We start from the raw sequence: 25,976 nt of genomic DNA, 5'->3' as shown, positions 1-25,976 counted from the left end.
ATGTGCCCCCCACTTTTAAAACAGGGAGGCCCATGGCTGCCCGCGTTTTATATGGGCATAGTAGCCCGGGGAAGGCACGGAGCGGTGGTGGCTGCCTCTTCCCTGGGTGGCACTGAGGTGGGGCTAAGCGCCCCTTGCCACATGGCCCTGCCCCTTGGCCAGGCCAGAAGCCGGATCCTGGTTAGAGCCCAGCGGCACCATTTCAGATCTGGGTTGGGATGGGCAACTTTAACCATGATTGCGGGGGCCACTTAGGCACCTGAAAACTGTAGGCCAGTGGTCACCAACTGGTCGATCACGATCTCTGGCAGCAGTGCAGTGCGGCTGCCAACGGCTAGACAGGGCTCCTGGAAGCAGCCACTGCAGCCCTAGGGGCGGGGGTCTCCCTCTGCGTGCTGCTCCTGCCTGCTGGCACCACCCCTGCAGCTCTCCCAGCCAATGGGCCGGCGCTTGCAGAGAATGGCAGCGTGCGGAGCCAGGTGCCCCCTGCCCTCCTCGCCCCAGGGGCCCGTTGGCTCCTTTTGGGAGCGGTGTGGGGGCAGGAAAGGCAGGGAGCCTGCCTTAGTCTGGCTGCGCCCACCGCTGAGCAGGAGCCATAGGAGGTAAGTGCTGCCTGGTGGGGGGCTGCACCCCATGTCTGAGCCCCTTCCTGGAGCCAGCACCCCAAACCCATCGTTCTCCCCAAGCCCCACCCAGTAGTGTAGCTAGTGGGGTGCAGGGGAAGCAGCTGCTTCCCCTCAGCAAATTTTCAAAAAAGCTGCCCCTTAGGTGGGGTTACCATGGTGCCGGGGGCGGGGCCCACGCTCGGCTTCCCCCAGCTCGCTGCACACCCCACCCCCGTCGATCAGCTATGTCTCCCCACAGGAGGGAGACAGCTGATCCCACGGCAGGGAGGGGAGGAGAAGAACTGAGCTCCAGCAAGCTGAACTCCTTTGGAGGAGGAGGGGCTGGGGCCTTGGGGAAGAAGGGGGTCAGTTGGGTCATGCCCCTATAGGGGGCAGGGGCACCCCCCACCAGTCAACTGTTTATGGGGCCCGTGGGGGCCCACAAGCCATCAGCTGTTTGGCAGGGGCGGGGGCAGTAGGGTGGCTAGCTAGGGGAGTGCGGGTGCTCGCTGTCTACCTGGTTTTTGGCCACCAGCCAGTCAGCGAGGGGAACTGCTCCTGGAGCAAGAGGCTGAGCAGCTGAGAGACCCCATCTCCTTCTCCTACCTGCTTCTCTTGGCACTGTGGCAGGTGCTTTCTCTGGCTCTGCAGCAGCAGCTCCTAACCTCTCACCCAACTAAAGGCAGCCAGTACCAGCAGCCGGTAAGTGTATTTCAAAGGGGGTCTTTCTTGTGGTGAGGGTGGCTTGGGGGGTGACTGGAAACCCCCCAAGTGGCTGTGAGAGCCAGCACCTGGCTGCTGGGGGGATGGCCGTCTGCATGGTATATGTGTATATTGACCTGGGTCTGGGGCTTGGGCCTTTGGGATCGAGAGAACCTTTTTCTTTTATTGGGGTGTTGGTTTTCATAACCATTTATCCCCAGGACGAGTGCACTGGTGGTGATACTGGGAGACTGGAGTGTCTAAGGAAATTGCTTGTGTGACTTATGGTTGGCCAGTGGGGTGAGACCAAAGTCCTTTTGTCTGGCTGGTTTGGTTTGCCTTAGAGGTGGAAAAACCCCAGCCTAGGGCTGTGACTGCCCTGTTTAAGCAAATGGTCCTGATTTGGCACTCTCAGTTGGGTCCCGCCAGAACCGCACCGTCAAAGGGGCACAGGCAGCAGCCCAGTGGAAAATGCTCAGCTCTGCGCTCTCGGGGCGGCCACCTACCTCGCCGGTGGCCACAGGTCTTTCTCAGGTCTCCCCATTACAGTCACAGGTCAAATGCTGAGCAAAGGAAAAAAGACAGGAAGCCAATCCCATGCCTGTCCCTTTTTCTGTCTTCCTCCACCCCTGGACCAAGTCCCTCCCCGTTTGTCTGGGCCATTGTCCTCATGGCCCTGGCCAGCCTATTTCCCTTTGCCGCTCTGAAACGTGCCCCCACGTGCAGGCCCCGGGGGAGGCTTTGGCTTGGGCGAGCGTGTCCTTGCGAGGTAATTGTCTCTCTGGAGGTGAAAGTCATCAGTGCGGGGTGCGAAGGGAAGTGGCCGTCGAAGGAGAATGCAAGGCATGTGGCGGGCAGGCCAGGGATTTCTTTGTCCCCCCTTCAAAAGGGGTCACCCTCCCCATCGGGGAATCGAACCCCAGTCTCCCGCGTGACAGGCGGGGATACTCACCACTATACTAACGAGGAAAGGGGCAGGGGGAGGGGCCCCAGCTCCCACAGACCAGCTATGGTCAGCGTACACCTACACCGTCGCATGGGCCCCAGCAGGCAACAACACCCCTGGCCCTCTTCTGCTTCCCAAAGGCTTTGGCCGCAGCAACAGCCCTGGGAAAAGCCCTGGCCCTCCTCACCTGCCCTTGCCCAGCAGGATGCCTTTCCGGGCCTACACAGCTCCTCACACAACACCCGCCTGGGACCTTGCCCTCCCCTACCAGCTCAGCAGCACCTTTTTTCCTCTCAAAACCTCCTCTTGACACCCTCCCGCTTCCACACTTCACACTCACCTCATCACAAACTCACCCACGGCCCCTTTGGCTTCTCAAGCGCCTCTGGAGGGACGCAGCTTCCCAGGCACGCAGATCCTTCCCTTCAACGCGCACTGGACGGACATTCGAAACACAGCCCTTTCCAGGAGGGAATGCACTGCTTTTGGACCCTGGCGCCCAGCAAGAAGTCCTGGGACTCTTTTTCTGACCGATGGACCCCACTGACTTGCCTTTACCAAGCAGAAACTGAGGACCGGCTGATGGCTCTCTTTGCAAACGGACGCCATCAGACTGAGCCACGAGGCGTGCTGCAGGATAGCCCCTCCCCACCAAAAAGCAATGCCGTGACCTGAATTCGAACCGAGGTTGCTGCGGCCACGGCGCAGAGTACTAACCACTATACGATCACGGCCAGGCGCTGGGGGTACAGGAAACAGCCCAGCGGAAAATGCTCAGCTCTGCGCTCTCGGGGCGGCCACCTACCTCGCCGGCGGCCACAGGTCTTTCTCAGGTCTCCCCATTACAGTCACAGGTCAAATGCTGAGCAAAGGAAAAAAGACAGGAAGCCAATCCCATGCCTGTCCCTTTTTCTGTCTTCCTCCACCCCTGGACCAAGTCCCTCCCCGTTTGTCTGGGCCATTGTCCTCATGGCCCTGGCCAGCCTATTTCCCTTTGCCGCTCTGAAACGTGCCCCCACGTGCAGGCCCCGGGGGAGGCTTTGGCTAGGGCGAGCGTGTCCTTGCGAGGTAATTGTCTCTCTGGAGGTGAAAGTCATCAGTGCGGGGTGCGAAGGGAAGTGGCCGTCGAAGGAGAATGCAAGGCATGTGGCGGGCAGGCCAGAGATTTCTTTGTCCCCCCTTCAAAAGGGGTCACCCTCCCCATCGGGGAATCGAACCCCAGTCTCCCGCGCGACAGGCGGGGATACTCACCACTATACTAATGAGGAAAGGGGCACGCTGAGTGGCCCCAGCTCCCACAGACCAGCTATGGTCAGCGTACACCTACACCCTCGCATGAGCCCCAGCAGGCAACAACACCCCTGGCCCTCTTCTGCTTCCCAAAGGCTTTGGCCGCAGCAACAGCCCTGGCCCTCCTCACCTGCCCTTGCCCAGCAGGATGCCTTTCCGGACCTACACAGCTCCTCACACAACACCCGCCTGGGACCTTGCCCTCCCCTACCAGCTCAGCAGCACCTTTTTTCCTCTCAAAACCTCCTCTTGCCACCCTCCTCCTTCCACACTTCACACTCACCTCATCACAAAATCACCCACAGCCCCTTTGGCTTCTCAAGCACCTCTGGAGGGACGCAGCTTCCCAGGCACGCAGATCCTTCCCTTCAGTGGGTGTTTGGCATGGCAGGGAGCAGCCTGGCTGGGTGCTTTTGTGCCTGTCTGAAGGCCACACATAGGCATGGTCCTGCCCTCCTCTGGCCCTGACCTCAATTGTTCTGTGGCTTTTAAGCCTTCCCTTGGAGCTGTTAGCACCAGCTGCCTCTGCTCTAAGTGCCCAAAGGAGGAGAGGTGCTGGGCTCTGTGACGAAGTTGGGGATTTTCTTGGGGTTTTCTGTGTTTTCCAGTGGTTCGCATGCACAGGGAGTGGGACTCAGTGTCCCCGGGTGTTACTGGTTTAACGAGGTGAGGGGAGAGGGAGTTTGTTGTTACAGAGGACCGGAGAGGGACTTGGGACCCCGGCTGATGGCCTGGAGGATGGAGACCCCAGCGACTGGTGACCTGGTGACCCGGAGACACAGCTCAGGAGTCACAGCCAGTTCTGGCCAGTGAGAGGACAATGGGCTGCGGGGAGAGGACCCCGTGACCAACCTGTTCCAGCCAGAGGAGGGCGGAGAGGAGAGGAGGCCCAGGCAACCCTGTTTACCTGGAGAAAAGACAATGGACAGAGGTGGGGCTTGGGGCCGGGGATATAAGAGGCCTAGCTGGGAAGCAGGGGGGCTCCGGGCTGGCGAGGGGAAGCAGGCAGAGAGCCCACCTGGCTGCAGGGGGACTGGGATGTGCTGTTACTGTGAGAGGCCAGGCCTGAGGCCCTGAGAGTTTCCTGTGCTGTGTTCAACTCTCAATAAACCCTCCTGTTTTATGCTGGCTGAGAGTCACTCCGGTCTAGAGAACAGGGGGCATCAACCCCTTCGGGGGTGAGGAGGCCCAGGGGATCCAGAGCGCGTGGACTCCCTGACGGGGCCCACGGCAGAGACAGACGTGCTAAGGCTCAGAGAGGTGCGGCTCCAGGAGGTGGAGGGGCCTGACCCTGAGAGAGAGTGGACCCCCGAGAAGGGCTGTCGCACTGAAAGGAGCACCCCCCATGGACCGCACAGGGCCAAGAGTGGGCAGGATCTGTGAGTCCATGACAGGCAGTGACATCACAAAGGCCTTTTGCAGGACCTCAGACTATTGGTCAAAGGTGGTGGGGAGGTGGTGACCTCACAGAGAGATGCTGACATCAGGCAGGCAGGACAGGGGCGAGGGGCCAGGGAAACCTCAGAGACCCCTGTGGCTTTGCTTCAGCAAGTCTCCTTCTCCTGGTCTCTCTTTGAGAACTGAGAGAGTATTCGGGTTCAGGTACGTGAGCGCCAGGAGGCACCTATTTTGAGTTTTCTCCTTCCCTTTTAGTGATTTTACTAGAAAACTGCCGTCCCTGTTTAGAAGGTAAGAACCTCCTCTAGGGAAGGGGTGTCCTGGGGGTGTCACAGTTCGGATGCCGGGGCCCCCCATTGAAGGAAGTTCCCGCCACCCTGCTCTGTGTTCGCAGGGCGGGAGAGAGCAGCATCCACGGCAGTGATTTGCTCCTGGCTGCCGGAGCAGAGCAGCAGGCTCAGCTGTCAGAACTTCCCAGAGCGATGAAAGGGGAGGGGCCCATGGCTCTGCAGCAGGAATGCAGGGCAGGCGAGTTCACGGCGGTCATTGTGGGACACTGGAAGAGGGCAGTTATGGTGATATAATGAACAGCAGCGTCTACACTGACACTCTCACTTTAAGTTTGCTGCAAAAAGCTCTAGACTGCTCATCAAAGTCGTTTTATTTTGTCACCAAAACAGGACAGTTTTGTCGCCAGACGTGGCATTGCAGTGTGTACACCAGCCACAAGCCGCTGACCGAGGGAGCATAGTGTGTTTTTCACACACGTGAGCAATATAATTCTGCTGAAATAACTTTGTAGTGCAGACCTGGCCAAAGATTCACACACAGACACACAGCTTGCAAGGAAAACCTCACCTGCTCCTCTGCTTTGCAGAATCCAAACACAAGCAAAGCTTGTCAGGCTCAGGTGGGAATGCAGGGAATCAGGTATGAGCAGACACTGTATTTTGGTTACAGGCAGGCACGGTGGTTTAGCTGGCTAAAGTAGTTGCTTTGTAAACAGGAGATTTCGGTTTAATTCCCAGGGGTGCCTTGTTGAGATCCTTTTAGAGCACCTGGTATTGGCTACTGTCAGAAGACAAGATTCAGAGCTAGATGGACCTTTGGTCTAGCCCAGTGTGGTTTTTCTTATGATTTAAATTACACTCACTGGCACTGATAATAGATTTACTGATTGTTTGGGAGTTAAGAGCTGATAGGTCAGTGGTCCAAGCCCTTCACGGATGACCCCCTGTTATATCCTTGGGGGCAGCCGGTTTAGGAAGAAATCACTTGAGGCCAGACAGCAGACAGCTAACAAAACCACCATTTTATTTACAGACTCAGAGAACTCACCCAGCCGGCTGAAGCTGGCTGAGCTATCCCCTAATAATCTAACTCAGTTACCATAGGAACCAAAAACCATGACAACCAAATACACAACATGCACCGTGTGTGAGAATGAAAATCGTAAACTGCCCTTTGAAATAACGAAAGCAGCAGGCCGTGTTATTGTCCCTGCCCCAAAGCAGACAGACCAATGGAGAAATGCCGTCGAGTCCAAGGTAACACTCCGCTGCCATTTTACCTTTTTTGCTTGCTAAACTCCTTCTTATCTGCCCGGCCCAGGCTGTCCTCTGCCTCAGCTGCTGCTCCCGGCCTGCTCCAGAGTCAAACACGCAGGGCCCCCAGGGGAACAGAGGCTGGGACAGGGCAGCAGCCTGGGCTGGGCTGGGAAGATGCTGGGAGTTCTCGTTCCCTGAGAACTAGCCTGGCTCCCTTCTCAACAGCGAACAAATCAATTCCACCTCCCCTCCCCAGGAAAAACAGCCTGGAGCCAAGGGCAGCAGGGGACGATTCCCTGCAGTTCCCACCGAGGCAGGAGAGAAGCCAGGGCATTTCTAGCAGAGCTTATGGAACTGACGTGGGGAAACCAGCCTTTAATAACAGGCAGTTCCAGTTTAAACTAAGTGTTTTTAACATGCATCTGATGAAGTGGGTTTTCACCCACGAAAGCTCATGCTCCAAAACGTCTGTTAGTCTATAAGGTGCCACAGAACTCTTTGCTGCTTTTACTGATCCAGACTAACACGGCTACCCCTCTGATACTTCCTTTTCTCAGTGTTGCTCCCAGCACTTTAGGGAGTTTTTCCTTTTCTCCCTTCCAGCTGTGGTGATGGGACTGCAGCAGCTCCCCAGGGCCAGCTTTGCTCTTACATCCTTCACGTCTTTGGCTGAAGCTGTGTTTGCCACCAGTTTAATCCATAGCTGAGACTGCAGGTACCAGCAGCTAGTTACAAAGGCTCAATTCCCATCGCCATCAGTGGGAGGTTATCCAGGGCTGCAGGATTTGGCCCATGGACAGTCAAGGTGCTACAGCAGCTACATTCTTACAGGGTGAGTCCTGCAGCCTATTACCAAACTGCTCTGCCATAGTCTGCAGGGGACCTGACTTGCTGAGAATCTGGCGGAAGAGAGACCCTGGAGCAGAGAAGGAAAATGTCCTCAGCAGTCACAGCCGGCAGGCGGAGGAAAGGTTCAGTTTCTTTTTAAACTTCTCTCCCTGCTCAAGCCTTTAATCGTTCCTGTGGCTCTTCTCTGAACCCTCTGCAATTTATCAGGGAAAACAACCAATGAACCAAACAAACAAACCAAACCAGGCTGTTCTGACTGATGTAACAATCTATTGCCTTCCAAGGTTGAATACAAATCAGATCATTCTGTTCACCCAAGAGTTCTACTTTAAGGGCTTTTTGTTTTCTAGTTCCAGTCAAATCCTGTGCAACAGCATCATGGTTAACTCACCACTTGGTCACTTCCCATTCACACGTTCAGAAAGTGGGCAGGTCCAAGTCTTTCCTCCCACACCAACGTGAAAAAATCAGTGACAGAAAATGCCCTAAAGCGCCTCTGCTGCCTTGCACAACAGCCTGGGGAAATACATGAGGGAAAGTGCTTTCCTCTCCCCTCCTGATACCGAGTAACATTTCTGTCTGTCCTTGAGATCCTGCCACAGAGACAAGCCTTGAGGATGCAAATGACATGTTAAGGCTTCATTGGTTTGCACGTTCCTTTACTCCTTCATTAGTGCTAAGGGTGCATGAACTCGAAATAATCCCGCTCTGACTTTCACACCGGAGACTATTTCCAGGCTCGCAATAAAAAAAAATAAATCTTTCTTTCTAACCTGAGCAAGTTGAACCTAGAGTCATTGCGAGATGATAAATAGAGAGCCCCATGATGACTGGGGCACATAGTTATTAATTATAATATTTGTTATCTATGCAGCACCCAACACTCAATAACCAGGAGTCAGGCCTAAAAAATCCCAAGGGTTGCTTATGTTTAAGAACCGCTGCCTTTTGGGAGTAATGTTATTTTTTTCTTGGTTCTTCTGAGACTCTTGGGCCATGTTTTCTGGCTGAACTTGAAGGCTAAAAATGGACTTAACAAAAATCGTATGGTTCCCAGATTGGGGCCCTTGCTGTGCTGGGTATTGCAGATGCCCCAACCAAGAGCAGGTGCTCCAGTTGTGCCAGGCACTGCAGAGATCCTGATGAGGGTGGGGGCCCTGATTCTGCCGGAAGTTGTACAACTCACAGGGAGAGAGAGAGTCCTCGCTGCCAAGAGCTCACAGGGGAAATGGACAAAGTGTGGGAGGGCGGTTCCCATTTTATAGAAGGAGAAACTGAGCCGCAAAGATATGGTGCAATTTGTCCATGTTTGCTCAGAGGGCAAAACTGGGAACTGAATCCAGATTTTCTGAGCCACAGACTTGCCCTGAACCACAAGCCAAGCCAAGAGTTGTCGATTGCATGGCAGAGGGCCCAGTGGAAAGTTGCAGAATCTCCTTCATTGGAGGGTTATAAGAAGGGATTATACAAACACCTGTCGGGGTGGCCTAGGGATACTTGGCCCTGACTCTTGGGGTCCCTCCCTGCCCTACCTTTCTATATGATTCTGTTGTGTGGGTTTGTGCTGTGTCGTTATTCCACACTGAGCTGTTTTGCACAGTGTCACTGTGACGTTGTGACTGTGATATAATATCTCATTGAAAGATGACAGGGCCAGAAAGAGTTAATTAACTCACAGACTGACCTGACCCATGGGTGAACCTTAAGGACTGGTTAGGAAAATATGTAAATGAACAGAGCTTTGAAATGCAAGTCTGCATTGTTAGAGGTAGAAGGGGAGATGTTTGCTCAGGTCTTGTGATGGCAGCAAACAAGTCTTGTCTATTGCTATCGTTTTAATTCAAAGATCAAAAAAGGAATATTAACATTTATGATGATACTTGAGTGAAATTGTATTATTGTCTCTGTGTCTCTTTGAAGGTTGTGCTAACCTGTATTTGAACTGTTTAATGGATAAATTACTCTGTGCTAATTGCCAGGATGTTTGGGAGAAGGAGTTGAGCCTATTGTTTTCTCAGGCCAAAAGGCTGCTGGAAATGTATAAGGAGCCTGGGACACGATCCTTCTTCATCTCAGATCTGCTTTGGGTTTCAAGAGGGGGAAACCTTAAGCCACAAGGATTGAGATCCCCAGTCATTGACTGGAGCCACCCTGAGTATGGACATTGGACTATAACCTATGGACTATTTCTAAAAGGACTTTTGGCAACTACAAGCTTATCTCTGCTGTGTATCTGAATCTCAAGAATTGAATTCAAGTCTGTCTGTAGATTAATCTTTTAACCAACACTCTCTCTCTTTTCTTTTTAAAATAAATTTTAGCTTGGTTAATAAGAATTGGCTATAGCGTGTATTTTGGGTAAGATCTAAATTATAATTGAACCTGGGTATGTGGCTGATCCTTTGGGATTGGAAGAACCTTTTCTTTTATATGATGAAGTAAGATTCTTAGGAATCATCATCATATCTGACAGGTGTGTCTGGACGGAGGCCTGAGGCTGGGCACTTTAAGGGAACTGCATGGTTTGGACTTCTAAGTAACCAGTAAGGTACTGTAGAAGCTGTTTTGTGCTGGTTGGTAAATCTAAGTATTGGAATAACCACCAGCATTTGGGGTTTGTCTGCCCTGTTTGGTTTGCAGTTCACCCTAATTGAGTGACCTCAGCTGGCTCCCACGGGCAGCACCGTCACAGTGGCGTAGTCGTGCAAGGATCCACAGAACCAGGTCAATTAAACTTTGGGTCAGAACCCCGCGCTATCCAAATTGGAATTTTGGTATTGAGAGTTTGGTTGGTTAAAGACCATGAGCCAGAGAGCAACAGCAGAAGCAATGAATCTGCAAGCCCTGATGGACAGCCTGCAGTTTGAATATGAGCAAAAACTGGCAGAAATTCGAATGAAAGAGAAGCAAACCTTGGCCCAGCTGGAGAAAGAGGCTGCTGAGAGAGAAGAAAGAAGAGAAGAAAGAGCTCGTAAGGGGCGTCTGGAGCTACTGACTGCTGAGGAGAAAGCTCAACAGAGGCAACAGGAGCTGGAACAGGAGACCCAGAAAATGCAACAAGAAACTGCTAGACTCCAGCTCCAAGTCAAAAAAGCAAGGGAAGAACAGCAGAAACTGTATCCTCTTGAAAATCCAGTTTATAACTGTGTGGATATGTGGTATTACTCTGGGCAGTTTTCTGTGTTTAACCAGTTTTGCTATGGCTATGCAGAGGGGGATTCTAACCTGGTGGGAAATAGCTGTTTGTCTGTGAATGAAGTTTCTGAATGTCTGTCTAATGTCTCAGAAGTGAATCTGGAATTAGATCAGGAGCAGAAAAATCTCATTGGTGAGGAGAATATTTCTCAGAAGCAGATTAAAGTAGATGGTCAGGTGAAAGCCCTAACTGAGGAAGGAAAGGGTAGATCTGTGATGGGTGATGGATTGGTGGCTAGTACAGCTTGTAAAAGTGAACCTAAAATGGGTAACTGTGATTTGCTGGAAGTAGCTCAGTGTAGTGAAAAGAGCAGCAGTTTATCTGTTGGGAGTGGCAATGTGCCTGGCAGGGAAAGTCTGAATAAGCCTAGGCAGCCTTGTGAGCTGATGGCTTTGTCCAGTCAGCAGTTTGGGAAGGGAGGGATAGTGAAAGATGAGTGTCCCTATCCCTTACCTGTGTCCTGTGTGGAGAAATGTGACAGTGGAGGGAATGTGCCTGTGTCTGTCAGGGGTATTGACTTGCCTATGGAGGGAGCTACCTGGGTCTCCAAGCAGTTGTCTGTGAACAGCCCTGTGTGCTGGGACCAGGGAAGTAACATTCCAAGCTGTGTGTCTAGTGGAGGAGAATGTGTCTCCGGCTCTTCTGTGTCTGTGGAGCAGACACAAGGTGCCTTTCAGCCTGTGATGGTTGAGAATAGTGCAGTTGTCTCAGAGTTGGTTGTGGATACAGCTAAAGCCCAGGAAGGGAACGGTCCTAAGTTTGTGTCTGCTGGGGAGAATGGCACTGTAACTAGGTTGCATCCAGTTAGTGTCTTAGCAAAATCCCAGAGACCAGACAATTCTGGTGCTTATAGTTTGCCAGTTGCTAATGTGTGGTTGGAAAAGGGTGCAGCAACGCTGTCTGATCAGGGTGATACCCTAGCCAGGGCACAAGGAGAGCATGAAGGTGATTTAAGTGTGTTACCTACTGACAGTTTAACAACTTGTAGCAAGAAGGAAAAGATTCCTGAACTAGTTCATGGCCAAGGGAAGGAGATTGCTTCTAACCTGTTATCTAGAAAGTCTGTAGGTTTGCCTAAAAGGAAATTGTCTAGAAATCTGCCTGAAGGGCCAAAGGTAATCATGGATGTAAGTAAAACCCAGAAAGAGTCTGTTGTGGCTCAGGAAAGTGTTCCTTTAGAGCAAGCCCTGGGTGAAGAGGGTAAGAGCAGAATTTCTGTGAAAGGTAAATTGTTGCTTAGAGAAGCTGCTAAGGAGAGAAATCCTCCTGGTAATCTGTGCAAGCAGTTTACTGCGACTGAAGGGTGTGAAAGTAATTTAATCAAAAAAGTTTCATTTCCTAACAGCCAGAAATTTTCTGTTGTGAATGGATCCACTAACTTTCCTTTTGAGAGATCCAGTGTGGGTAGCTTAGAGAAGGTCTCAGATGGAGTAGAAGCTGTTAAGAAAGTTGAGCAGCCATATAACCAGGTGGCAGTGTGTGGCCAGCCTGTTGGAAAGACCATGGTGTTGAGTCTGAACTTTTCATGAGTTTAAACTTAATCCAGACTTGATGTCTCTGTCTGAAACTTTTAATCAAAACTCTGACCTGCGAACTACTCCTGACACCTCCCCCCTCCCAATAAGTAGCCATATCCTCCTTTGTCTTTTCTAATTTACATTTTAACCTGTTTTATCCTGTAGAATCTTGATTGATTATGCATGACCATTATGATCTGTTAATCACTTTGTTTACTTCTGTGTATAAACATTGATGCTCACCCCTAATAAACTTGCCACACTTACTCCGAAGCTTTGCTCTTAAGCTAAGGATGGTGTGAGCCCGTTGATCAACGAATTGTTGTCTGGTCTCTGACAGTTTTCTGAGCCCTATACCAACTCCGCACAAACTCGGGTGCTGGAGAGGTGAGTAGGACTTGCTTTTTACCTAACAATTTGGGGGCTCGTCCGGGATTCCTTCTGGTGCGGTGCCTCTGTCCAGTGGTCAGACCACTCATATACGAATTGGCAGGCGCCACGGGAGATTTCTCCCAGCCAATTCAATATTGAGGGGTCGTGTACTGGACAGCAGGATAAACGCCAGTTGGAGGGCTCCTGTCAGACACCATGGGTCAAGGGACTAGCGTGCCTCTTGAGAGTCCGCTGGGGATTGTAAATAAGTTATGGAATGAAGGGAAACTCCCAGTACAGACAGGAATGTCTAGGAGGAAGTTGTACACACTGTGTGTAAGGAATTGGACTGGGTATACCGCGGTATTGGCCGACCCGGAGATGAGGTGGCCTTCGTATGGCTCTTTCGAACAGGCTGCCTTAAGAGGAGTAAGGAGCCAGATCGAAAAAGACCATCCGGGACAGTTATGTTACTGGTTTTGTTGGGACACAGCAGCAGAGCTGTGGAAATCTTTAAAAATTATGGCAGTCAGGTATTCTTCCGAGAGTGAACCCCCTCCATGTTATTTCGATGAAGGGTGTAAACCACGGCGTGTTTTAACTCGTCAGTTGGTCCCCACTGCACCTGCCCCTATTCCTCCGCAAGGGGACTCTCTCCAGAGTGCAGAGGGGAATCTGCAGGACTCCAAATTGGAATCTCTGCAGGGTGATAAGGAGGAAATAGAGGGGCACACCTCGGGAGGAGTAGTTACTAGGCAAAAGATCAAGCAGATGCAGCAGGGTGCACACCCCTCTCCTGAGGATAGCCCAGAGGCTGCCTCTGCCAAAACTTTTGTGAGTAGAGAAATGCCTTTACAGGTGCACGACCAACCTTTTGTGAACAATAATGGCGAGATACAACATACCAATATTGTGGAATATAAAGGATGGCTAGAATGGGACTTGAAAGAGTGGGGACGGTTGTCAGGGTCCTTTGGGGAAAATCCCCGAAGGATCACTGAACTTTTAGAAAGATTGTTTTCAAGTCATAATCCTACTTATACGGATGTAGATCAGTTGTTAAGTAGAGTTTTGACCGGAGAGGAACGTAGTAGATTGTGGATGGCAGAAAGGACATGGGGGGATAGCGATGCGGTTAATACCACTTGGATGGATAGGCGGGATCAAGCCGCTGGCTGGAATCCCCTAGACTGGAGTCAGCCAAGGCTGACTCAGCTGCGGGTAGATCGAGAGCGATTGTTAGAGAGACTCAAAGAAATGGCTCGCCGCTCGCCTAATCAGGCTAAGTTCATGCAGATTCGGCAGGAATCTGATGAGCCACCCAGAAAGTTCTGGTCGAGGCTATTGGAGGGGGCCCGAATGTTCACTCAGATGGATCCTGAGAGAGAAGCAGACCACCCTACTCTTATTTCATTTTTTGTGAATCAGTCAGTACCCCCTGTAAGGGATTATTTCTTACAGTTTTGCCCTGGTTGGGGAGGTGAGTCAGTCACTTCAGTGTTGGACGTAGCTGATTTTGCATGGGAGAAAGGAAGGGAAAGTAGCAGAAAGAAAGAGAAAAAGGAAGAATATAAGTTGATGGCTTTAGCTTTTCGCGGTGGTATTCGAGGCAGAAGCCGTGGCCGTGGCAGGGGATTTCAGGGTGCTCGGGGAAGAGGGTCCTGGCAACCCCAGCCATCAGGAAATTGTTTTCAGTGCGGACAGCCCGGTCACTTTAAACGTGAATGCCCCTGGGGACGCCCAGAGGGTCCAGTCGCATCCGCAGATACTTACACCAGGGACAAATACACCGCTGCACCACCAGCCCAGCCCGTTCCTCAGGCCTGGATCAACTACGGGCAACAGCAGCAGCTGCAACAAACTCAGCCTTCTCAATGACGGTACCCCGGGGGCGAAGGCAAACAATGTGATGGTCTTATTTCCTTAATGTCTTTAGCCGGCTCTTTCCTCACTTTCTCCCCTCCCAGCAAAGAGCCTCGTCTAACCCTTTCAGTCCAGGGACTGCCTGTCTGTTTCCTCATTGATACTGGAGCTACTTTCTCTCTTTTAAATCATGCCCCCTCTCCCTGGCTATCCTCTGAGGTTAAAACTGCAACTGGGGTGGAAGGCAACCCACAGTCTCTGGGACTCACTTTGCCTCTAAATGTTATTTATGCTGATAAATGTTTTTCTCACCGTTTTCTTTTTTCCCCAGCTTGTCCGATCCCTTTGATGGGCCGGGATTTACTCTGTAAGCTTGAGGCTACTTTAACCTGCACTCCTGAAGGGGTAGGATTATTGATGACAGTGTTAGGAGATTCGGCCCTAACTCAGGGTAATTGGGAAACCCCCCCCCCTCTCTCCCCTGACCTCACTGACTTGCCTTCAACCCTCTGGGGAATTTCTGACACTGATGTTGGCCTGCTCCTTTCGGCAGAGCCAGTAAGGATTCAAGTGAAGCCCTCCTTAGCCCCCCCGTCAGTCCCCCAATACCCCCTGTCGCTGGAAGCCCGGGAAGGCATCCGCCCCATTGTCGAGGGATTCATTGCACAAAAGCTAGTCCGCCCTCAGCGCACTCCCTGTAATACCCCTATACTGCCTGTCAAAAAGCCTCCTAAAAAGGACGGAGACCCTATTCGTTGGCGCTTTGTACAGGATCTACGGGTTATTAATCAGTATGTGGTCCCTCTTCATGCAGTAGTTCCTGATCCAGCTACTATCATCAGCCAAATCCCCTGGGATGCTGAATGGTTCACTGTTATTGACTTAAAATCAGCCTTTTTCAGCATTCCTGTGCACCCAGACTCTCAATATCTCTTTGGTTTCACCTGGGAGGGACAAAGTTATGTCTGGCAACGACTTCCTCAAGGCTACAGAGACAGCCCCACGATTTTCAGCCAATGCCTACGCCACGACTTGGAAGGCTTCACCAGTCCGCAGGGATCCACGTTAGTCCTATACGTAGATGACATCCTACTAGGTAACCGCGAAGAAGCCGCCCTCCGCATCGATGGTAAGGCACTTTTATTATACCTACACACCAGAGGCCACAAGGTAGACCCTAACAAGATTCAGTGGGTCTCACAGAAGGTTCGATATCTGGGTTTCCTGTTAACCCCAGAGGGGAGACAAATGGACCCAGTCCGCATAAAGACTATCCAAAACTGCCCTCTGCCAAACACCAAGAAACAACTTCGAGGTTTCTTAGGATTAATTGGCTTCTGTCGACCTTGGTTGCCGTCCTGCGGGGAGTTGAGCAAACCACTCCACCGACTCACTGCTAACCTTGCTCCTGACTCTTTGCAGTGGTCCCCAGACACGATCCAAGCCTTTCAGTTACTCAAGGACAGTGTGGCCTCCTCCATGTCTCTCCGCCCCCCCAATTACAGCAAACCCTTTCACCTTTTTGTCCACGAGAAGGGCGGAATTGCTAGTGGCGTCCTTACCCAGCTGAGCGGGCCCCACCATTTCCCGCTTGCTTTTTACTCCCAGCAGATCGACCCTGTCGCTCAGGGAACCCCATCCTGCACCCGGACTCTGGCAGCAGCTGCCCTGCTGATCACAAAGGCAAAGAGCCTGACCCTGGGTCATTTTACCATGGTCTGGACCTCTCATGCCTTGTCAGCCCTTCTGCGTAGGGGCACGACCCAAGTCTTTTCGGCCCATCGTCAGCAGCAGCTAGAGGCTGAACTCCTAGAAGACACTAACCTAATTTTTGAAAGGTGTGGGCCCCTTAATCCAGCTACCTTGCTTCCTGACCTGCCAGTCCTCCAGGATCAGCACGATTGTGTGGAAGTAGTTCATAGCATCTTACAGATAAGGAACAACCTGTTTGACGTGCCACTGGACAACCCTGATTGCATCCTCTTCTCGGACGGAAGCTCCTTCTATGTTGATGGCAAGCGTTTCACCGGTTATGCAGTCACCTCTGAATGGGACATTCAAGAGGCCGCCTCACTGCCAGGCAACTGGGGAGCCCAAGCCGCCGAACTCTATGCCCTGGCCCGAGCTTGCCAGTTGGCCGCTGGTAAGACCGTTACCATTTTTACTGATAGCAAGTATGCTTTTGGAGTTGTGCATTGTCACATCCACCTCTGGAAGTTTCGAGGTTTCCAGACAGCTGCCGGTAAACCCATTCAGCACCTCCCCCTCATCCACAAGCTTTTGGATGCCCTCCAAGAACCCTCGGTCCTGGCTGTAGTTCATTGCCAGGCCCATACTAAAGATGATAGCCCCGTCACCCGTGGGAATGCCCTGGCTGACGCCTCCGCCAAGGCGGCTGCCGTCTTACCCTTAGCCATGCCCACGTTGGCTATTGTGACCTCCTCCTTTACTCCACCGCACCCCGTACCGGTACCCGCTGCTGAACTACAGTCGTAGGAGAGCCTCGGAGCCACTCTGGTCAAAGGGACCTGGCTTATGCCGGATGGCCGAGCCTGCCTCCCTCGCTCCACATACCCCGTGGCAGTTCGCTGGCACCATGATAAGGGGGGTCACTACGGCACGCACGCCCTTGTGGACACCATCGCTCGCTTTTGGTATGCTCCAGGCATTCAACCCTACTGCCTGTCAATAGTGAAAGCATGCAGCACATGTCAGCGAAATGGACCTGCTCCGCCTCTTAACAAAATTAAGGGTGGAAGACCGCCACCTGCTGCTCCATTTCAACATCTTCAAATTGACTTTGCAGATATGCCAAAGGCTTTTGGGAAAAAACACCTCCTTGTTTTGGTTTGCCCTCTGACTTCATGGGTCGAAGCTTTTCCTACTGCTAATTGTACTGCTGCCACAGTGGCGAAGATCCTCCTTAGAGACATTGTACCCCGTTTTGGCATCCCTCTCATACTTGATTCAGATCGTGGACCCCACTTTACTGGTAATGTCCTTGGCCGTTTAGAACAAGGACTGGGCATTTCACACTCCTTTCATACACCCTACCACCCCCAGTCTAGCGGGAAAGTTGAGCGTATGAATAGGGAGCTTAAGCTTACATTGGCTAAATACTGTCAGGAAACAGGGTTAAAGTGGCCTCAGGTACTTCCCTTGGTCCTGTTTCACCTTCGCACTCGCCCAACCCGTGTATTGGGATTATCCCCCTTTGAACTGCTCTATGGACACCCCCCTTTCAAAGGCGGGGCGCTACCACGTGCTGATGTTTCACTATTGGGAGGGGATCATATGACCGCGTGCCAGTTTCTCTCCCTACAGGCTCGCCTCCGTACCCTTTGGAAAGCCTCACAGTTTTCCCAGACCGTGCCGCTGGAAGAACAGATCCACCCGTTCCAACCAGGGGACTTCGTCTGGGCCAAAAAGTTCGTTCGTGGCGACGCCCTCCAGCCGAGGTTTACTGGACCCCACCAGGTTCTTTTAACAACCCAGACTGCAGTGTTCCTGGAAGGACGCAAATCCTGGATCCACCACTCCCACGTCAAGCCAGCCGTAGTGGACCACAGTGACGGACCAGCAGCTCTTGCCACCACTAAGGACACTGCCTCTGAGCAGTGGACCAGCTTACCTCTTTCAGACATCAGACTTAAATTGACTCGAAAAAAATGAGAGGACCTTTTATTCTGACAACTGTATGTTTTTTATTATGCCTTTTTAGTTTATTTTCTGCTTATGAAGATAATGCTTTTATTAGATATTCCCACGAGGTTAAAACTCGTATTTTAGGAAATAGAAGTAATTGCTGGGTATGTACTCAATTTCCAGTAAATGCAGAACAGGGACTCCCCTTCACACCCATTCCCCTGACCACTGCTAATATGACTTGGATGCCACCGGCTAGAATAAAAGATCCAGTCCAACACAATCTTACATGGGACAAAACAGGAGTGCCAATTAACAGATATCTCAGGGTAACAAATCAGACAGGATCACTGTGTTTTGTTAAAGAAAAAGGGTCAACTTTTGTGGGAACCAGTAAATGCAACATGTATTTTAATGGCACCGCCTTTAGTAAAAACCTTGGCTTCAAGCCTTGCGCATCCCACTTATCCCATATGTGGATCCCTCACAAGCCTTCAGAGTCAGCTTTTAAGAAACCCTGCTCAGATCATGAGGGTGTCCAACTAATTGCTAAGGGATATACGATTGCCTTCTACAACTGCTCAAGCAGTACTACACTGCTCTTTGAAAACACCACTACCAAATTGTGCCTCTGCGGTTCACACAACGACCCCTCTGCATTACCAGGGGAACAGTGGTCCAACGGGTGGTGGGTTACCTCCTACTTTGAAAAATGGAATACCCGAAACGCAATGTATGGAACATACTGGGTGTGCGGGCCCAAAGCTTATTACTTTCTCTCCCCTGATTGGGCAGGGTCATGTTATTTAGCGTGGCTCACACCACCTTCTCGCATCTCCCTCACCCCCCCCCATTTTCCCCACGTTCGTAACATCCGTGAAACCTTCAGAGATATTAATATCCGTGATGGTTTGTCGTGGCAGCGGTGGGCTGGTCTTATTAGCTTGAGGGGTGGTGTCATCCGTCTACAGGGACTACTAGAATCTTTAACCAATGAGACTGCGACCCTATTTGAGAATCAGGCCGGGGAAATGTCCCAGCTGCGCCAGTTAGCTTTGCAAAACCGAATGGCTTTAGACATAATGTTAGCAGCCCAAGGAGGGACTTGCGCCCTCATAAATGAAGAATGCTGTGTTTTTGTAAACGACACTTACCCTGACACTTTTCAACGTACCAAACATCTAAGGGAAATGGCTAAGAACTACTCCTCTGGCCAGCCACCTTATGATTGGTGGGGAGCCTTATGGAATTGGTTGCCTGGATTTGGGTGGGTTAAAAAACTCTTGGTGGGTATTGTTGGGGCCATAGTAATCCTTATAATACTGTGTTGCTGCATCCAGTGTGTCCCCTCCCTCATAAACTCATGTGGGTCAGTTTATTCTTTTCCTACTTCAGCCAAAGGCCTTACTCTCTTCGAGTTGGCCCAGGCTGAAATTGCCAAGCGGCCCTTGGCTCCTTAAAATGGGGTGTAGCGTTTGGTGAATAATTATCCCAAAGCTACAAATGGAGGAATGTTGAGTCTGAACTTTTCATGAGTTTAAACTTAATCCAGACTTGATGTCTCTGTCTGAAACTTTTAATCAAAACTCTGACCTGCGAACTACTCCTGACACCTCCCCCCTCCCAATAAGTAGCCATCTCCTCCTTTGTCTTTTCTAATTTACATTTTAACCTGTTTTATCCTGTAGAATTTTGATTGATTATGCATGACCATTATGATCTGTTAATCACTTTGTTTACTTCTGTGTATAAACATTGATGCTCACCCCTAATAAACTTGCCACACTTACTCCGAAGCTTTGCTCTTAAGCTAAGGATGGTGTGAGCCCGTTGATCAACGAATTGTTGTCTGGTCTCTGACAGTTTTCTGAGCCCTATACCAACTCCGCACAAACTCGGGTGCTGGAGAGGTGAGTAGGACTTGCTTTTTACCTAACAATGGTGTTGGGACAGGACTGTCTCCATGCTGATTCTGTAAGTAACCAGTCTGTGCTTCAGGATTTAAAAAGAAATTTGGTTACTGGTGTTTCAAAGCAGAACAGTTTTATGGCTGAATGCTTAAGGATGCAGGGGAAAGCAAGTGAACTCTCACCCTCAAACTATTTGGAATTGTGTGATATCTCTGTAAAACAAAGTCCAGCCTTGGAATGGGTAGCAGCTAAAAATCTAAAAGCTAGTGTCTGTGTTGATGCAAATTACTTGGCTGGCAGGGAGAAGAAAGACTTGCTAATAGCTGTTAGCAAACAGAGCCCACCCCATCAGCCAGTGAATTCTGTTAAACAAAAGAAATCAGGGTTTAATCCTTCAGGACAAGGAGAAAAGAAAAAACTTAATTTTGCAAAGGAAAGCCACAGGGTAACCCTAAAAGGCCCAAACCCCAATGGTATTGAGCCAAAGGTGTGGCATAGCAAACATGATGGTAGATGGACACCTGCAATAAATTTGTTGTTATTGCTGATGGTAATGTTTGTAACTAATGTGTTGCTATTACCAAGAAACGTAAAAATGTACAATGTGCCTAATCTTATGGTAAATCCCTTGAACATGTTAAAAGTAATGCATAAGAACCCACTTTATGTTAAAAGGCCTTGTTATATTAATGTTTCACTGTTAGTGCCTATAAACAGTCTTGGAACTTTTCATAGGAGAAAAGACATTCCAGACCTAATGTGCTGTGTTAAAAGGGAAACTGAGGCACACTACCATATTGCTTGCATGGCTAAATGCCAAGATTCCTGTACAATGAACAACATTAATATCTACATTGGTTTAATGTTAATTGGGTTCCAGGCATTTGCCAAAGCTTGTATAAATAAAATAGCTAGTTTCTTTAGCTCTTGGCAAGATCACATGAAACATACAGGAACCCTGCTGCAAGAGCAGATCCAATCCACTATTGTTCTAACCAAGTTTTACCTTAAGTTCATAAAAAGATTCAATCATGTTATTGAACATAAGTTGAGTAAACCATTTCTGTTATACAGTGACATGGCTTCTAACCCAATACAAGCTGTAATAAAACAAAACCCAGGATGGGGAGCTTTTGGGATGCAGTCAGTGATGTTTGTGTCATCCCTTCCTGCATCAATTTTGCGTTGGGGGTGTGACGTTGTGACTGTGATATAATATCTCATTGAAAGATGACAGGGCCAGAAAGAGTTAATTAACTCACAGACTGACCTGACCCATGGGTGAACCTTAAGGACTGGTTAGGAAAATATGTAAATGAACAGAGCTTTGAAATGCAAGTCTGCATTGTTAGAGGTAGAAGGGGAGATGTTTGCTCAGGTCTTGTGATGGCAGCAAACAAGTCTTGTCTATTGCTATCGTTTTAATTCAAAGATCAAAAAAGGAATATTAACATTTATGATGATACTTGAGTGAAATTGTATTATTGTCTCTGTGTCTCTTTGAAGGTTGTGCTAACCTGTATTTGAACTGTTTAATGGATAAATTACTCTGTGCTAATTGCCAGGATGTTTGGGAGAAGGAGTTGAGCCTATTGTTTTCTCAGGCCAAAAGGCTGCTGGAAATGTATAAGGAGCCTGGGACACGATCCTTCTTCATCTCAGATCTGCTTTGGGTTTCAAGAGGGGGAAACCTTAAGCCACAAGGATTGAGATCCCCAGTCATTGACTGGAGCCACCCTGAATATGGACATTGGACTATAACCTATGGACTATTTCTAAAAGGACTTTTGGCAACTACAAGCTTATCTCTGCTGTGTATCTGAATCTCAAGAATTGAATTCAAGTCTGTCTGTAGATTAATCTTTTAACCAACACTCTCTCTCTTTTCTTTTTAAAATAAATTTTAGCTTGGTTAATAAGAATTGGCTATAGCGTGTATTTTGGGTAAGATCTAAATTATAATTGAACCTGGGTATGTGGCTGATCCTTTGGGATTGGAAGAACCTTTTCTTTTATATGATGAAGTAAGATTCTTAGGAATCATCATCATATCTGACAGGTGTGTCTGGACGGAGGCCTGAGGCTGGGCACTTTAAGGGAACTGCATGGTTTGGACTTCTAAGTAACCAGTAAGGTACTGTAGAAGCTGTTTTGTGCTGGTTGGTAAATCTAAGTATTGGAATAACCACCAGCATTTGGGGTTTGTCTGCCCTGTTTGGTTTGCAGTTCACCCTAATTAAGTAACCTCAGCTGGCTCCCACGGGCAGCACCGTCACAGTCACTTTGCACTCTGACACATTGTTTCGTGTTGTATGGTTTTTGCACTGCCTTGTGTTGTGTCGGTTTGAGCTGAGCTCTTTTGCAGTGTGTCATTTTGCCCTATGGGGCGTTCATTTGCATGGCGCTGAATTGTCGGGCTTTGCACTCCTACGTATTGTCACTTTGTGCTGTGGAATGTCAGTTCACGCTGAATTGTTAGATGCTAGATTGGGGTGTTTTCACTTTTGTTGTTGTTTCTATTACATTGCGATGGCATCGAATTACAGAGCTGTACGGCTGCAAGGGCCCTGGAGAGGTCATGAAATCCAGCCCTCGCTGCTGAGGCAGGGCCAAGCAGAGATGATGCATCAGGGCCATGTGGGGTCAAGTGCCCACAGCAGCGGGCCCAGGCAGGGAGCAGAAGGAGGGAACCAGAGCCAGAGCAGGTTGTCTATGGGACCAAGTATATGGAGAGTATCCTTGACAGAGGTTTGTTCAACCTTTTGTTAAAAACCTCCAAGGACAGCGACTCCACAGACACCCTTGGGAGCCTATTCCATAGCTTTACTACACTCAGAGTTAGAAAGCTGTTCCCAACATCTAACGTGAATCTCCCTGGCTGCAGATTAAGCCCATTACTTCTTGTCCTACCGTCAGTGGACATGGAGACTAATTGATCATCGTCCTATTTATAAAGACCAAACTTTTCTCTCTGCAGACATCCGTTAAATGGTTATTATCCCCTCTTCTTGCCTGGGCTAGAATGGAAGAGGAGAAATTCCTCTCTTAACAGAGGATGCAAATGTCAGTTTGGTCTCTCTTCATGTTTTACTGAAGCTGAGAGAGAGGAAGAAACATGACCTGCCGAAGAGCATAGAGAGTTTGTTTCATTTTGGTCTGTGACTATTAGCAGAAGAGTGACACCTAAGGGCTGTCACTACCACCCACCATGGGGCTTGGATTTATGATGGTGGGATTAAGAGCCTCATGCTCTACCAATGGAGCTAGCTAGATTTAAAGTCAGTCAACTGCCCAGTCTCCATGTAGAAGGAGCCCTGAGGGTGTTTATTTGTGAGCTGAGGTTCCCTGTCTGACATTTGCCTTCTTTCCTGGTTCGTTATATCTCCAGCGAGCAAACCGGAGCTGTCACAAGGCTGGTTAGATGCTGCTTTCTAGCCCAGAGAGCTGGGGTTGATTTAGCATGCTGCCGCCGTCAGCTGGTCAGAGTAACCAGGGTGGGAGGGTGGAATTTAGGATTCTCCTACCACCAGAGGGAGGTGCTGTTGGACTCATCTAGTGGGGGAGAGTCTGAAAAAGCTTCTCAGCTCCCAGAGAGGGGGGCAGACAAGCCAGTTCCCCACACGCCACACACACATTTTCACAGGGAATCAGGTCCCCTAGGGAAAAACTCAAAAGAAGCCCAGGCCCAGGAGTGTCAGAGAAGGGAATCACTGTTTGCCTTAAGAGGTGGGTTCGGGAAACCTGCAGGTCCTTAGATCCCTCCAGCGCCTGATAGAACCATTTTTGGGGAAGGTCTGGGGAAGCCGAGGAGGACAAGGAAAGGGAAAAAGGGCTTGCAGCTGTCGTGCAATCCCCATGCTCCCAGCAGAAGGATCTGGAGGGGTCAGCACTGTGGTTGCTTGTTGAGGACACAGAACTCACAAGATGGCAAAGCTCAGAGCCCCGTTACACAGAGTCAGACTGTGATCAGCTCTCACCCAGGGGGAGCAACACCCCTCCCTTGGTCTCTATGCCAGAGCTCCTATCAGCTCAGTCCTTCCCGCAAGAGTCGGCTGCTGAGAGGGTTGCAATGGGGTAAATGAAGGCAGAGGAGGATTGTTCCTCATGGGTTTTCTTTGTGTGGCTCTGTGATCCTGCTGGAGGAAGCTGAAGCATGATTTGAGTTTTTTTCAGTGGCTTGGGTTGGGCTCAAGTTGTGACCCTGAGTACAGGGGTTCTCTGCTCTTAGCCCCCTCAGGGAATGGACAATGGAGCAGTTTCAGAAAGTGGCTAGAAAGTAGCCTAAGAAAGTGTAGCATAAGTGAGAAGAAAACTACCATCCTCACCTCCCTAGTGGTCCAGTGGTTAGGATTTGGCACTTTCACTGCCATGGGCTGGGTTCAATTCCCAGTGAGGGAAAAGTAACTTTAAATCAAAAAAACCTTCAGTTGCAGTGTAAACAAATTGATGGGTTTTTCCTGATTTCCCCCATCTTCCCAGTGTCTCCATGGCAGGGCTGGCACCAGAGCAGCAAACAGGAGCCTGGGGTGGCCATTAGAAAGGGGAGGCACAAAGGCAGGTCTGGCCCTCTCAGTCCCTCTTGGAGGGAAGGACCTGCCACTGAATTGCCCCCACAAGCGGTAGTGGTAGAGCTGAAGTGCTGCAAATTGTGGCTTTTTTACATTTTATTTTATTATTTTTTTTCGCTTGGGGTGGCAAAAACGCTGGATCTGGCCCTGCTCCATGGAAGATAATTTGTTAAATCCCAGATAAGTGCAGTTCTACCAGTTCTCAGCCTAAATCCTTAGGTCTTAATCCTGAGGATATTGTCCCACCATGGGGCCATTTCCCGCCTCTCTTTCCTAGGGAAGCACAATTTTCCTTGCACAGACACAGGAACAGCAAGATCTTTCTCTGTCCCTTGTGCAAAGCAGGGGGCCAAATTCCATGGAAACAATGGATGAGTTGGGGGCCCTGGGCACATCCAGCCCTGGCTGTGAGATGTTCCCTCCCCTCTTTCTTTATGCCCCTGTTGTTATTTCATGGATTGTCTGGGATGGGGGAAAAGCTGAGTTCACTCCAAGTGGAGGGGAAAAAGGACCCTGAAAGTCTCAGGCCCCAACCCCTGCTACCAGGATCACTGAGGTGCTGGGAATCTGCATGGGAAAGGGACTGTGTGAATTGTCAAGGTGGGGAATGAATAACAATTTACAATAAGAGCCACCTCATTAATCACTGACACAGGCTAATCCTGCCGCAGATAGAAGGGAAACTGGGAGTGATTCTTTGCTGCTCAGCCATGGAAACAGTGACCCCATTGCACCGCAGTGAATGTGCTGGGGAAAGCTGGACTTCACAGGCAGGTAGAAAGAGCAGATCCTAGAAACACCTGGAGCTCCCCACAGCACTTCTGCCACCAGGGTCAGGTGTTGAGCGACTCACAGTGCCCCCCCCCCGACACATTACCTTCCAGCAGGGTGTGCAGCACCCCCCACCCAATGCAGGGGAGAGGGCTGAGTGTATCTCTGCACCCTGAGTCCAGGGCACCCACTCTCTCTGCCCCACACATCGAATCTGGCTCTGCTGCAAAGTGACCCCTAAGAACCAGCAACCTCCAGGACAGCAGGTTTGGCCTCAGAGCAGGGAATGTGTCCCTCATGCTGCTTTTAGGCCACTGGATGCTCTGGAAAAAGGAGGGCTCTGAGTGTAACCTATAGAACACATGGCCTATCTGGGGATATAGGTCAGTGGTAGAGCACATGCTTTGCATGTATGAAGTCCTGGGTTCAATCCCCAGCATCTCCAAGTTCTTTTCACCCTGCTGCTTTGCTCATGCCCAGAGGGGATGTGGTCCAGCAGTCTCCCTGCAGGAATCTCAATCCTGCTCAGTGATGGATAAGTGCCAATTGCATGGAAGGTCGGGGGGGGTTTCTGCTCCTAAGTCTCCTCTGTACATTTAAGATTCCCACCAGTTGTGTTGCCTGGGACAAGGGTAGATGAGAAGGGAGAATCCTCCAGCACTAGAGGGAAAGGTCCCATCTGCACAGACTGAGAGGCAAAGACTAGACTTATTTCTAGTCTGGGCCCAATCTTTTCTCCTGGTATAGTCCTTGTTCCAGCTCAGGTGGTAGCTGGGGATGTCTCATGACTGCAGCCA

The 25,976-nt window shown here is 50.2% G+C and overlaps 3 non-coding genes across 3 annotated transcripts; 1 reads left to right on the top strand and 2 right to left on the bottom strand.

The window, feature by feature from the left end:
- Positions 1-2,204: 2,204 nt before the first annotated feature.
- TRNAD-GUC lies at positions 2,205-2,276 on the bottom strand. The gene has a single exon. It is a non-coding gene; the product is annotated as a tRNA-Asp (tRNA).
- Positions 2,277-3,449: 1,173 nt separating this feature from the next.
- Positions 3,450-3,521, bottom strand: TRNAD-GUC. The gene has a single exon. It is a non-coding gene; the product is annotated as a tRNA-Asp (tRNA).
- A 20,645-nt stretch (positions 3,522-24,166) lies between these two features.
- On the top strand, positions 24,167-24,238 carry TRNAE-UUC. The gene has a single exon. It is a non-coding gene; the product is annotated as a tRNA-Glu (tRNA).
- Positions 24,239-25,976: the final 1,738 nt, after the last annotated feature.

The sequence above is a fragment of the Mauremys mutica genome, unplaced genomic scaffold, assembly GCF_020497125.1.
Source record: "Mauremys mutica isolate MM-2020 ecotype Southern unplaced genomic scaffold, ASM2049712v1 Super-Scaffold_100125, whole genome shotgun sequence".
Lineage (NCBI taxonomy): Eukaryota > Metazoa > Chordata > Testudines > Geoemydidae > Mauremys > Mauremys mutica.
This window is presented reverse-complemented; position numbering and strand designations above follow the sequence as displayed.